A 15,003-nucleotide genomic window follows, 5' to 3' on the forward strand; every position below is an offset into this window, starting at 1 on the left:
TTTGAAGAGGTCTTGTGGTGCCAAAACATTGGGAACCCCCCAAAAGTGACCCCAATTTGGAAACTAGACCCCTTGAGGAATCCATTGTAGTTTTCTTGGGGTGCATGCGGCTTTTTGATCAGTTTTTATTCTATTTTTAGGTGGCGTGGGGACTAAAAAACAGCAATTCTACTATTGTTTTTTTATTCTATTTTTTTTACAGCGTTCACCGTGCGCTATAAATGACATATTCACTTTATTCTGCGGGGCGATACGATTACGGCGATACCAGATGTTTATAGTTTTTTTTTATGTCTTATGGCGTTTGCACAATAAAATACATTTTGTAAACAATCATTCACTTTTTGTGTTACCTTATTCTAAGGGCCATAACGGTTTTATTTTTCAATCAATAAAGCCGTGCGAGGACTTATTTTTTGCGTAACGAACTGTAGTTTCCATCAGGACCATTTTTAGGTACATGCGACTTTTTGATCTCTTTTTATTCCATTTTTTGGGAGGTGAAGTGACCAAACAATTGTGATTGTGGTACGGTTTATTATTATTTTATTTTACGGCGTTCACCGCGCGGGATAAATAACGAAATAATTTTGTAGTTCAGGTCGTTACGGACGCGGCGATACCAATTATGTATAGTTTATTTGTTTGTTTATATATTTTTATTAATAATAAATGACTGATAAGGGAAAAGGGGGGATTTTTACTTTTATTACTTTTAAATCTTTTATTTTCTTATTTTTACACATCTTTTTTTAACTTTTTTTTTACTGTATTACTTTGTCCCACTAGGGGACATGAGGGCAGGAGGCCCTGATCACTATTCTAATACACTGCACTACATGCGTAGTGCAGTGTATTAGACTGTCAGCTACTCACTGACAGCAAGCATAGTGGGTCCTGACGTTGTCAGGACCCACTAGGCTTCCGTCTATGGCATAGCCGGACGCCATTGTTTGGTGTCCGGTTGCCATAGTCACCATCGCCGGCCGCTATCGCGTAGCAGGCCGGCGATGGCAGCTTAACCCCTAAAAAGCCGCGATCTCTATAGAACGCGGCTTTTAAGGGGTTAATCAGCGGGGAGACAGCGATCGGTCCCCGCTGCAGGAGCTGTGACAGCTGCTGAACAAGACAGCAGCGTCACAGCTCCTGTATGTGTCGGGAGGACGGCCGAAACGGCCGTTACTCCCGAGACGTACTATTACGGCATGGAGCGCGAACGATACAGCTGCCATGACGTAATAGTACGTCAAGGAGCGGGAAGGGGTTAATTGTATGGTGCACTTCTTTTTATATATTTTTTTTTATATATTTAGTTGTTTGTGTTTTTGTACTTTGTTTCACAATATTCTCTCAATATACACTTTATGTGAATTTAGGTAGATTGATATCCACTACCGTTCAAAACTTTAGGGTCACTTAGAAATGTCCTTATTTTTGAAAGAAAACACAGTTTTTTTTAATGAAGATAACATTAAATTAATCAGAAATACACTCTTTACATTGTTAATGGGGTAAATGACTATTCTAGCTGCAAACGTCTGTTTTTTAATGCAATATCTACATAGGTGTATAGAGGCCCATTTCCAGCAACCATCAATCCAGTGTTCTAATGGTACATTGTGTTTGCTAACTGTGTTAGAAGGCTAATGGATGATTAGAAAACACTTGAAAACCGTTGTGCAATTATGTTAGCACCGCTATAAAGTTTTGCTGTTTAGAGGAGCTATAAAACTGACCTTCCTTTGAGCTAGTTGAGAATCTGGAGCATTACATTTGTGGGTTTGATTAAACTCTCCAAATGGCTAGAAAAAGAGAGCTTTCATGTGAAACTCGACAGTCTATTCTTGTTCTTAGAAATGAAGGCTATTCCATGCGAGAAATTGCCAAGAAACTGAAGATTTTCTACAACGGTGTGTACTACTCCCTTCAGAGGACAGCACAAACAGGCTCTAAATAGAGTAGAAAGAGAAGTGGGAGGCCCCCGCTGCACAACTGAGCAACAAGACAAGTACATTAGAGTCTCTAGTTTTAGAAATAGACGCCTCACAGGTCCTCAACTGGCAGTTTCATTAAATAGTACCCGCAAAACGCCAGTGTCAACGTCTACAGTGAAGAGGCGACTCCGGGATGCTGGCCTTCAGGGCAGAGTGGCAAAGAAAAAGCCATATCTGAGACTGGCTAATAAAAGGAAAAGATTAATATGGGCAAAAGCACACAGGCATTGGACAGAGGAAGATTGGAAAAAAGTGTTATGGACAGATGAATCGAAGTTTGAGGTGTTTGGATCACACAGAAGAACATTTGTGAGACGCAGAACAACTGAAAAGATGCTTGAAGAGTACCTGACGCCATCTGTCAAGCATGGTGGAGGTAATGTGATGGTCTGGGGTTGCTTTGGTGCTTGTAAAGTGGGAGATTTGTACAAGGTAAAATGGATTTTGAATAAGGAAGGCTATTACACCATTTTGCAATGCCATGCCATACCCTGTGGACAGCGCTTGATTGGAGCCAATTTCATCCTACAACAGGACAATGACCCAAAGCACACCTCCAAATTATGCAAGAACTATTTAGGGAAGAAGCAGGCAGCTGGTATTCTATCTGTAATGGAGTGGCCAGCGCAGTCACCAGAACGCAAGAAGTACCCATCAAGCCAATCCAACTTGTGGGAGGAGCTTCTGAAAGCATGGGGTGAAATTTCTCCCGATTACCTCAGCAAATTAACAGCTAGAATGCCAAAGGTCTGCAATGCTGTAATTGTTGCAAATGTAGCATTCTTTGACGAAAGCAAAGTTTGAGAAAATTATTATTTCAAATAAAAATCATTATTTCTAACCTTGTCAATGTCTTGACTATATTTTCTAGTCATTTTGCAACTCATTTGATAAATATAAGTGTGAGTTTTCATGGAAAACACAAAATTGTCTGGGTGACCCCAAACTTTTGAACGGTAGTGTAGATGTATATGTGTGTATTCCTATATTTATTTATTATTTTTTTTGTAAACATATATTTTTTATTATATATTGCTTTATATCTTCATGGAATAACACTTTGTGTATTTACAATAATGCTTATCACTTTTGTGCACTGTCATGCATGTTGCTATGTACATTTAAATTATGTTCTGGTGTAATGGTTTGCTTTGTATGTTTAGTTATTTATCCAATGGATTATGTATAGTTTTTCTATTTTGTATGTACACAAATATGTTCTGCATTACTAGTCACTTATATGGCTACTCAGCTTTACACTGTCTGAATGTCGGTATATATATATATATATATATATATATATATATATATATATATATATATGTTTTAAAAGTAGGGACAGGTTAGGGTGAGATTCTAAGTTTTTTAATGTAAAAACAAACAATAATTTTCTTTTGTTTGTTGGTTTCACCTTCGTTTTTGTTTTCTACTTTATTGTGATCCAACCAAATTCTTTTATTGCATTACGATTGAATCATGCTTTATGCTCCCTGTTTCCACCTCCCGGCCTGGACTGGAGTGCAGAACACGTGTTCGCGGCGTCTTCTGCTTCCGGTTCAGTGCCCCGGATATGGACTCGCGGGACTGCGGCTCCGTGCATGCTGCTTTTTCACTGATGGCATCCCTTTGATTTTAACCACTTACCTGTGATTTGCTCAATGCGATTTAAAGGGCCTGGTTTATGGTCCTGACACCACCCTCAGACGAAGGCTTCCGGGCCGAAACGCGTGTCGGGGCTGACACCAGAGACAGTGACCTCCGTGATGGGTAAGAGCTCCTTGTCAGCATGTGTATAGACCTCTCATTTATGGTATATACCCTTTTTGTGCCAAATTGATAGAGGCATTTCTGTTATCTGCACAGGCAATTTTCTGTGTGTATTACGTAGAGCTCCTATATGGTGCATATAATATTATTATCTACATTAGTCACTGAACTATCATATGTTCATTTATATCTGGCTATTGGAATTTATTTACAACATAGCCCATATAGGAAGTGCTGAATAGGTTTTCTTGCTGGTTCATGTTGTGACACAATCATGTAATATAAATGTAATGTGCTGTAACTTTATTTTCTTGTGGTTACACAGCGTCATTCATATACTTATATATAAAAAATATAGATTCTCTGTACAATCTGATTGTCTTTCCGCACTGTGGAAATCATCTCTGCTTTTTACATGTTCTGTTATTTTAATTTATCTAATAAATTTTTGTTGTTTTAACTCAATTTTGGTGTGTCAGACTCCAATCTTTAGGTCTTGCTATAAATCAGCGGGTTGCACCGTTATTACCATGTTTACTTTGGGTTGCTGAGCCCAGGTCCCTATTGACAGTGCACACGAAGTGAAACATATGTTTATAACAAAACTCTCCAGGGATCCTCCTTTTTGGTGTTCTCCACTAGGTATATTATTATACATACCCTTTACGACATCTGCTGCCTGTCCTGACTTCTGCCTATCCATCCGACTGCCTCTGCCCGCTGTGCCAATCGTTGCCTGGGTTCCAAGCACCATCTCCCAGACGACACCGAGGATCCACGAACAAACCGGAGAGAACCGTTATAGGTTAAACAAGCCATGGATACCCTTGACACAGCCCTGCCTGATATGGCAGATATGGCTCAGGAGCTTTTCAGACAACGAGTCCGCCAAGATCAGCTGTTTCCGCTACTGCAGAATGTGCCCACTCGTTCGAACGAACTAGCGCCTCTGGCGCCTCCGATATCACCACCACCACAAGCTCCGGTCTACAGTCCTGGACTATATTTACCTACACCTGCCCGTGATGAGGGAGACCCCAAGACCTGCAGGGGTTTGTTAGCCAATGCACCATCCACTTTGAAGTCATGCCGCATAATCTTTCCTCAGACCGGGCTAAGGTGGCCTACATCCTGTCCCTGCTGTCTGGTGAAGCGCTGGCTTGGGCATCGCCCTTGTGGGAGAGAAACGACCCCATCATGTACAACATTCAAAACTTTCTCTCCACATTTAAAAGGGTGTTTGAAGAATCGGTTCGAGCCTCTTCTGCAGCTTCCTCTCTACTCAAGCTCCAGCAAGTAACCTCCACAGTAGGCCAATACGCCATTCAATTTCGCCCCCTGGCTACTGAACTCCAGTGGAATAATGAGGCATTGGTATCATCCTTCTGGGAGGGTCTGGCGGGCCGAATCAAGGATGAACTTGCTGGCCGAGACCATCCACTGTCCTTGGATGACCTGATTACTCTAGCAAATCGTATAGATATACGTTTCCGTGAGAGACAACAAGAATCTGCTCGGACATCGCGGTTGGCACCAACCTTCCAAAGACCTCTTCTGGCCTAATTTTCCTCTCGGTCGGACGAACCCATGCAGGTGGAGAGAACAAGACTCACGCCTGTGGAGCGCCAGAATAGACGCAAGTTGAATTTATGTTTGTATTGTGGCGGTAAAACGCACTTCCTCAGAGACTGTCCAGTAAGGCCGGAAAGCTCCAATGCCTAGGGCAAGTAGGAGGGGCTACCCTAGGTGGAATACCTTCCTCTCAGAAGATGACCATACCAGCGAAGCCATTTTCTGTGTTCAAGCCTTCCTAGATTCTGGATCCGTTGGGAATTTTCTGTGCCAGTCCTTGGTAAATTGCTACCAAATCCCAGTGCAAAAACTAACCAAACCGTTGTCCATTGCAAATTACCCGCTGGAGTGACTTCTGTCACCAGCATTGTCTACAATCTATTCGCCCACCCATGCCTCAGTCTACAGAACCTAACTCAGCAGGACTTCCTACTCCATACAAAAGCTTCTCGGATGTCTTCTGTAAACAACAAGCTGAATCGCTGCCTCTTCACAGGCCATACGACTGTTCCATAGACCTAGTCCCCAATGCCATGCCTCCAAGAAGTAGAGTCTACCCTTTGTCCTTGCCTGAGACTGAGGCCATGTCTCGGTATATCCAAGAAAATCTGTAGAGAGGATTCATCCGTAAGTCCTCCTCTCCTGCTGGCGCAGGTTTTTTCTTTGTGAGAAAAAAAGACGGCTCCCTGCGTCCTTGTATTGATTACCGAGGATTGAATAATATCACATTAAAGAAAAAGTACCTATTACCATTGATCTCAGAACTCTTTGACCGCCTACAGGGGGCAAAAATCTTCACCAAACTAGACCTTCGTGGAGCTTATAACCTCATCCGTATCCGCGAGGGAGACGAATGGAAAACCGCCTTCAACACTTGTGATGGGCATTTTGAATACCTCGTCATGACCTTTGGACTTTGTAATGCTCCTGCGGTTTTCCAGTCCTTTGTTAATGAAATTTTTTGAGATCTGTTGTACAGCTGTGTGGTGGTATACCTAGATGACATTTTAATCTTTTCTCCCAATATTCAAACTTATTGTGTGCATGTGTGCCACGTGTTACAGCGTCTGCGAGAGAACTCTCTGTTTGCCAAGCTAGAGAAATGCCTCTTCGAGAGAACCAGCCTGCCTTTCTTGGGGTATGTCATTTCAGACCAGGGTTTTCAAATGGATCCAGCCAAGCTATCTTCTATTCTCAACTGGCCTCGTCCACAAGGACTCAAAGCGGTCCAACGCCTGCTGGGATTTGCAAATTATTACCGCCAGTTTATTCCTCATTTCTCCTCTATGACAGCTCCTATTTCTGCTCTGACCAAAAAAGGGGTTAATGCTAAAGACTGGACCATGGAGGCTGAAGCCGCATTCCAAGCTCTTAAAGTTGCCTTCTCTTCTGCTTCAGTCCTACATAGACCGGATTCCACCAAACCCTTTGTTCTGGAGGTCGATGCTTCATCTGTGGGAGTCGGAGCTATTCTTTCACAAAATACTTGTAGAGGGAGACTGGTGGCCTGCGGTTTTTTCTCCAAATCGTTCACATCTGCTGAAAGAAATTATGGAATTGGAGATAAAGAACTTTTAGCTATTAAATTGGCCCTGGAGGAATGGAGACATTTGCTTGAGGGTGCACGGCATCCCATCATCATTTACACAGATCATAAGAACCTCCTATACTTACAGACTGCTCAACGCCTAAACTCTCGTCAAGCTCGGTGGGCATTATTCTTCTCCAGATTCGATTTTCAGCTTCGCTACAGACCCTCTGGAGAGAATACCAAGGCTAACGCTTTATCTCGCTGTTTTGACCCCACAGACCAAGAGCCCAGCCCACAGTTTATTATAGATCATAAACGTATTGTGATCAATGCTCCAGCTGAAGTGGTACACATACCCCGAGGAAAGACCTACGTACCCCCTAAACAAAGGGATTGTGTTCTTCGTTGGGGTCATGCCTCCAGGGTTTCTGGGCACCCTGGCATCAAAGAGACTCTCAATTTGATTGCCCGTCAGTACTGGTGGCCTTCCATGTCCCAAGACACTAAAGACTTTGTTTCTGCCTGCTCCACCTGCTCTCAAAATAAAGTCTCCCATTCAAGACCTTCTGGCCTTTTGCACCCTCTGCCCATGCCTGACTCTCCCTGTTCGCACATTGCCATGGACTTCCTCACCGATCTGCCTAGTTCTGCTGGGTCTACCGTGATCTGGGTTGTAGCGGATCGCTTTTCCAAGATGGAGCACTTCGTACCTCTCTCAGGCCTTCCGTCATCTTCCCGACTGGCAACGCTGTTTATCAAGCACATCTTTCGCCTTGATGGTCTGCCTAAGCATATTGTTTCTATGTTCAGTTCACATCCAAGTTCTGGAGAGCCTTGTGCAAACTGCTGGAGGTCAAACTAGACTTCTCTTCCGCGTACCATCCCCAATACAATGGTCAAGTAGAGCGGATAAACCAAATACTTGAAAGTTTCCTCAGGAATTTCGTGTCTCCGTGACAAGACGACTGGGCAAGTTTGCTTCCATGGGCCGAATTTGCCTACAACAACCACTCGGGGGAATCTACCCGCTCTTCTCCCTTCTTCTTGGTGTATGGCCAGCACCCAGGAATTCCCCTACCAGTCTCTGTGCCTTCTGAGGTTCCAGCTGCTAACACGGTCCACCGCGACTTTGTATGGATATGGCAGAAGGGCAAGGACTCCATCCACAAAGCCGTAGCCAGGTTTAAGAGAGACGCGGATAAAAGACGCAGGATACCACCGCAGCTCCTTCCTGGGGATAAAGTCTGGCTGTCCACCCAGTACATAGGTCTGAAGACCCCTTGTTACAAGCTAGCTTCTCGGTTTCTGGGTCCCTATGAAATAACAAAACAAATCAATCCAGTAACTTTTAGACTTCGCCTTCCTCAGTCTCTGAAAAGCTCTAATTCCTTCCATATTTCTCTGCTGAAACCCACTATACTCAACCATTTTTTCAAAGAAAATTCCTGTCCATCCTGCGCCAGCGGCTGATGCCGAATTTGAAATTCAAGAGATCCTAGATGTCAAACGATCACGGGGGAGATTATGGTACCCAGTGGACTGGAAAGATTATGGTCCTGAGGAGAGATCATGGGAGCCCGTGGAGAATATCAACGCCCCAGCTCTCATCAAGGACTTTGAGCGAAGGTTTCCAAGCAAGCCTAAAAAGAGGGTGCGTAAATGGGGGGTACTGTAATGGCTGCTGCGCCATTCCCCGCCGTCCCCACGGCCTCTGCTCCGGTTCCGGCGTCCTCCATTACCACATGCTCTTCCCGAGCTCCACTTACCCGATCCGGACACTCTGCTGGCCCTGGACGGCATTAGGTAAGTGCATCCCTTACCTCCCACCACAGCCGTCATACTCGATGTGCGGCTGCAGTCACTAGGGGGAGCGTGCGCTGACTCGTCCTGTCTTAAAGGGCCAGCGCGCGCTTAATTCGTAAGACATCCTATTTAATGTTCCTCGTTCCTTGCATCTGCAGTGTCCCAGATACACTGCAGCAATTTACTGTGATTTCTGACATTGTATGGAAAAATATGTGTTTAAAACTGTTCCTTTAAGGCTGGGCTGAGGGGAGGAGTCAAGGCAGATCCCTTGTAGTTTTGAATCCGTCAGTTAGTTCTGAGAGAGCCAAGTAACGGTTGGAGTGAGGAGTAGTTCCTGTGTAGGGAGAAACCCTGCAGCTCTGAGGAGAAAATCCAGTTCAGAGATCTTGGATCAAACCTGGAGAAGCACACACGAGTAATCCAGCTGTGTAATTACCATAGAGAGCGAATCCAGCTCATGAGAGAATCAAAGGAGGAAGTTCAGAAGGAATCATCTGCCTTGTCTCCTCACCTGCCAGCCTGCAGCCATTGCATCTGTACCCTACCAAACCTCAAGTAAAGGACTGTAAGTTACTATTTACAAGTTATTCAACCGTCTCCCGTGTATTCAATCTGCACCCATGTTACCAACAAGGACACCCCAAATACCATCATACCGGGAGGCTGTACAACAGGGTGTGCCCCAGGGGGAAACTACAACTACCACCATCTACATTCACCATACAGTGCAGACCCACTCCATTTTCCCTGTAACGGCTCCGCAGGGAATGCTTGAAGGCCCAGCCACCATGTCCCTATAACGCCTCACACTACCCCATCACCACCGGGCCGTTGCATATTAATTTGGCTTTACGAACAGGATTGTTATATCACCTCTGTGCCTCCTAAAGAAATTTGCTTAGAGACTTTATTGCTGTTGAATATCGCTGCATAGAGAATTGCAACCAGCAAAACAGGGGTTAATCAGCCATCTTGGAAAACCCAGTGTTTAAGCAGCAGCAGTGTGATTTTAGAGACTTTTTGTGTGACATTTACTGTGGCCCCTCCAGGGTGCATTACAAGACTGTTACAGGAAGATATCGCTGTTTGTGTGAAGAAAAAGTGGCATTAGAGACTGTATTTGATTTAGAAATTGTCTGCTGCGTCACGACCGCATTTTGTTCCAGCCCACGAGGGGTTAACCAGCTGACAGTGTTACAGCAGGAAAGCGGAGACCAGAATAACTGCCAAGTAACAGCACGCTCACTTCCTGGTGGGAAGAGCTAGAATCTGCCTAGCAACAGTGAAACATCACGTGGACAGCGGAACCAAAGTTCCTACCACATGCTGTGCCGGGGACGGAAAACACCAGCCGCAATTACCGGAAGTCCCTGGGTGCCGCCATCTTGAAAGTTACCCAGCCGGAGCCGCAATAGCCGCTGCTGCTGAGAAAGCTAAAGAATTTATTCCCACTTAGCCCTGCGAGAGTGGAAGTGTCCTACAGCCGCAGAAGTCACCGCACCACAACCAGAGACCGCGGTGAGCAGATAAGAGACTCAGTTTGAAAAATTTGCACAGCATTGCTAAGGGCAATGAACCACAAATATATAAGAAATGTCTGACGAGGGAGAAGAAGTTTCGCCCAGCAACAGTGGATTACCCCCAGCTGCCCAGGTGATGCCAATCACAATGCCCTACTACTTTGGAGCACCATGGCTCTCCCGCTACCAGGGAGAAAATCATTCACTGAAAGATTTCAGACAGAAGATGTTGTCCATGTTTGGCTTGTATCCTCTCTCCACAGAACAGAAGGTTGAGATATTAACTGGACAGCTAGAGGGCACAGCTTTGAGAGAAGTGAAATCCTGGCCCAGAACTGAGAGAAAGACAGCTGAACAAATTCTGGAACGGCTGTGCGCCATTTTTGAAGGGAGAACTGTGGCAGAAATCAAGATGAGGTTCTTTGGAAAAAAACAGCCCGGTGAGTCATTGAGAGACTTTGCTTTATCCCTGCAGGAGGCGGTACGAGCAATTATGCAGGTAGAACCCATGGAGGCTGCAGCTGCTGACAAGGCCTTAAGAGAGCAATTTGTGGAGGGAGCTGGATCTGAAGCCCTAAAAAGCCAGCTCAGAATGTTGGCCTCCCAGAACACAGACTGTACTTTCCTGGACTTTAAAGAACTAGTCATAAGGATCCTGGGGACTGAAGCTGCATCGGCTCCAACTAAAGTTTGTCCCTATTCCATCGAGACACCCCATGAGCTTCCCGCTGACTACCGAGTTACCTTGTGAAGCCAAGCTGCCATTGCTCCGTCATCCCCCAAGCCAGAGCCAGATTCAGTTGCGGAACTGAGTGAACAAGTTGCTGTTTTGACCAAAAGCCTCACTAAAGTGTGTCAGAGCTTGGAAGATCTGAAGCAGCACCAAGAGGAAAGCCACCGGTACGCCAGTAACAGATTCCGTGATAGACCTGTTAGAAGAATGTTAACTTACCAGAATCCGGGTAGGCTCCCTACTGACAAGTTTGATGCTAAGGGAAGACCCATTTGCCGCAGGTGCCAAAAAGCTGGCCATGTTGAGAGAGAATGCCGTCAGTTAAACGACAAACCCCCGAGGCAATGGACCGCCCCTCGGGAGGAAGGCCACTAGGTCCATCCACTCCAGAAAGCATACCCCGCTATGTTGGGCAGTGTCCAGTGATCATCATCCACATAGAGGGAGTCCCGATTCTCGCCTTACTGGACACTTGCTCACAGTTCACCACGCTGCAAAGAGGGTGGTTTGAGAAACATTGGGACACTGATCAGCTGATACAACCTCCAGACCCATGGCTGAAAGTCATAGCTGGTAATGGACAGTCGATACCACTACATGGTTACTGGGAACCTACAATCCAGGTGAGAGAGATGCAACTACCACAGCAAGGTGTAATTGTCATAGATCTGAAGGATGATGAATTTCCACCAATGGTGCTGGGCATGAACATACTCCACAATTGCTATGAAGAAATGCTAGATGCCCTACATGGTGCCTGTAATGGCCGGAAGGAGGTGAAGGGAAAGTGAGCCCTAATCTACCCACCGCCCTGTCCCTGCCTACTTGCAACGACTCGCCCTAGGCGACGAGGTACAACTGGGCGGCGGTCCCTACGCTGTCTAAGTGCACAGGAAAACAAACAGGGAACATGCAAGGGAAGGGGCAGTAGCCACGGAACGCCACGAGGAAACGGAGTGGCGAACGGACAGTCAGGACCAGGACGAAGTGAGTACACCCAAGCGGGCAAGGAGACAGAAGCAAGCCAGGGGCAAAGCAAAGCAGGTCAAGCAGAACTGCAGCAAGGCAGAAGCACGGCAGAAGCAGGCTGGAGCAAGCAGCAGTGGGGCCAGGAATCCAAAAGAATTACAAGCACTGAGGGAGAGAACAGGGCAGGTAATAAAGGACAGGGGGCGGAGCTAACTCCGACAGACCAGGCCGCGATAGGCTCTCCCACTCCTGAGCCTGCCACCCTGGTTGGTGGGAGATGGTGTCAGTCGAACAGGTCTGGCCTCAGGTGTGGATTGATTAGTCCCAGGAGTATACCTAGATGAAGTACCTGGCAGATCCCTAACAGTACTCCCCCTTTTATGAGGGGCCACCGGACCCTTACTAAGGGGACCCGGTTTAGTGGGGAAGAGAAGGTGGAACCTCCTGATCAATACCCCAGCGTGAACATCACGGGCAGGTACCCAAGTCCTCTCCTCCGGCCCGTATCCTCTCCAATGGACCAGGTACTGGAGGGAGCCCTGGACCATCCTACTGTCCATAATCTTGGCCACCTCGAATTCCACCCCCTCAGGGGTGAGAACGGGAACAGGAGGTATCCTCGAGGGGGACCAGGACGGGGAGCAGCGTTTAAGGAGGGAGGCATGGAAGACGTCATGTATGCGAAATGATGGGGGGAGCTCCAGACGGAAGGATACAGGGTTGAGGACTTCAATGATCTTATAAGGTCCAATAAATCGGGGAGCAAACTTCCTGGACGGGACCTTAAGGCGCAAGTTCCTGGACGACAACCAGACCAAATCCCCGACGACAAACCGGGGGTTAGCAGAACGTCTACTATCCGCCTGAATCTTTTGTGCGCTCTGGGACGCCTCTAGGTTCTTCTGAACCTGGGCCCAGACGGTGCACAGTTCCCGATGAACATCCTCTACCTCAGGATTATTGGAACAACCAGGGGAGACGGAGGAGAATCTTGGGTTAAACCCGAAATTACAGAAAAACGGGGAGACCCCTGACGAGTTACTGACCCGGTTATTCAAGGAAAATTCAGCAAGGGGAAGGAATGAGACCCAATCGAATTGACAGTCAGAGATGAAACACCTTAAATATTGTTCCAGGGATTGGTTGGTCCTTTCCGTTTGGCCATTAGTTTCGGGATGGAAGGCGGAGGAGAAGGACAGATCAATCTCCAACTTTTTACAAAAAGCTCTCCAAAATAAGGAAACAAATTGTACCCCTCTGTCAGAAACGATATTGACTGGGGCCCCATGGAGACGCAAGATGTGTTTCACAAACAAAGAAGCTAACGTCTTGGCGTTAGGTAGCTTCTTAAGGGGCACAAAGTGGCACATCTTGCTGAAGCGGTCGACTACCACCCACACAACCGACTTGCCCTGAGATGGAGGCAAATCGGTGATAAAATCCATGGAGATATGGGTCCAAGGTCTCTGGGGAATGGGCAAGGAACGTAGTAGGCCCGCAGGTCGGGACCTAGGGGTTTTGGACCTAGCGCAAACCTCACAAGCGGCGACGTAAGCCCTAACATCTTTAGGCAACCCAGGCCACCAATAGTTTCTGGTAATGAGGTGTTTGGTGCCCAAGATGCCAGGATGACCAGATAGAGCGGAGTCATGGTTTTCCCTGAGTACCCTCAGCCGGTATTGCAGGGGAACAAACAGTTTGTCCCCAGGGACGTTCCCGGGAGCTGCACCCTGATCAGCCGCGATATCAGAAGCTAAATCAGAATCCGTGGCAGAGACGATTATACCAGGGGGTAAAATACAAGCAGGATCCTTCTCAGAAGGAGGATTGGCCATGAAACTACGTGACAGAGCATCAGCCTTAATATTCTTGGACCCAGCCCTATAGGTAACCAAGAAATTAAATCTGGTAAAGAATAGTGCCCACCGAGCTTGTCTAGGATTAAGCCTCCGGGCCGATTCTAGGAAAACCAGATTCTTGTGATCCGTAAGGACCGTTACCTGGTGTCTGGCCCCCTCCAGGAAGTGCCGCCACTCCTCAAAAGCCCATTTAATGGCTAGAAGTTCGCGGTTGCCAATATCATAGTTACTCTCAGTGGGCGAAAACTTCCTAGAGAAGTAAGCACAGGGGCGGAGATGGGTGAGGGAGCTGGTACCCTGGGACAAGACGGCCCCCACTCCCACCTCGGAAGCGTCAACCTCCACAATAAATGGCTCCTCTTGGTTGGGCTGAATCAGCACGGGGGCCGAGATAAAGCACTTCTTGAGGGTCTCAAAGGCCTGGACGGCCTCAGGGGGCCAATGGAGGACATCAGCACCCTTGCGGGTAAGGTCCGTAAGAGGCTTAGCGACGACCGAGAAGTTGGCAATAAATCTCCTGTAATAGTTGGCGAACCCTAAAAAACACTGTAACGCCTTAAGGGAGGCAGGTTGGACCCATTCCGCCACAGCCTGAACCTTGGCAGGGTCCATGCGGAATTCATGAGGAGTGAGGATTTGCCCTAAAAATGGTATCTCCTGTACCCCAAAGACACATTTTTCAGTCTTAGCAAACAGATTATTCTCCCGAAGGACCTGGAGCACCTTCCTGACATGCTCCACGTGGGAGGACCAGTCCTTGGAAAACACCAGTATGTCATCAAGGTACACAACAAGAAAATTACCCAGGTACTCTCTCAGGATTTCATTAATAAAATTCTGGAAGACAGCAGGGGCATTACACAACCCAAAGGGCATGACCAGGTATTCGAAATGACCCTCGGGTGTGTTCAACGCAGTTTTCCACTCATCCCCCTCTTTGATGCGGATAAGGTTATATGCCCCCCGTAGATCGAACTTAGAAAACCATTGGGCTCCCTGAACCTGATTAAAAAGATCCGGAATCAAAGGAAGTGGGTACTGGTTCCTTACGGTGACCTTATTCAGGTTACGATAATCAATGCACGGCCTAAGACCACCATCCTTCTTCCCCACGAAGAAGAAGCCAGCACCTACAGGAGAAGTCGAGGGGCGAATGAAACCCTTGGCCAGGCATTCTTGGATATATTCCCTCATAGCTTTACGTTCAGGACATGAAAGATTAAATATCCTCCCCTTAGGAAGCTTGGCACCA

This window comes from Rhinoderma darwinii, chromosome 1 (assembly GCF_050947455.1).
Source record: "Rhinoderma darwinii isolate aRhiDar2 chromosome 1, aRhiDar2.hap1, whole genome shotgun sequence".
Classification (NCBI taxonomy): domain Eukaryota; kingdom Metazoa; phylum Chordata; class Amphibia; order Anura; family Rhinodermatidae; genus Rhinoderma; species Rhinoderma darwinii.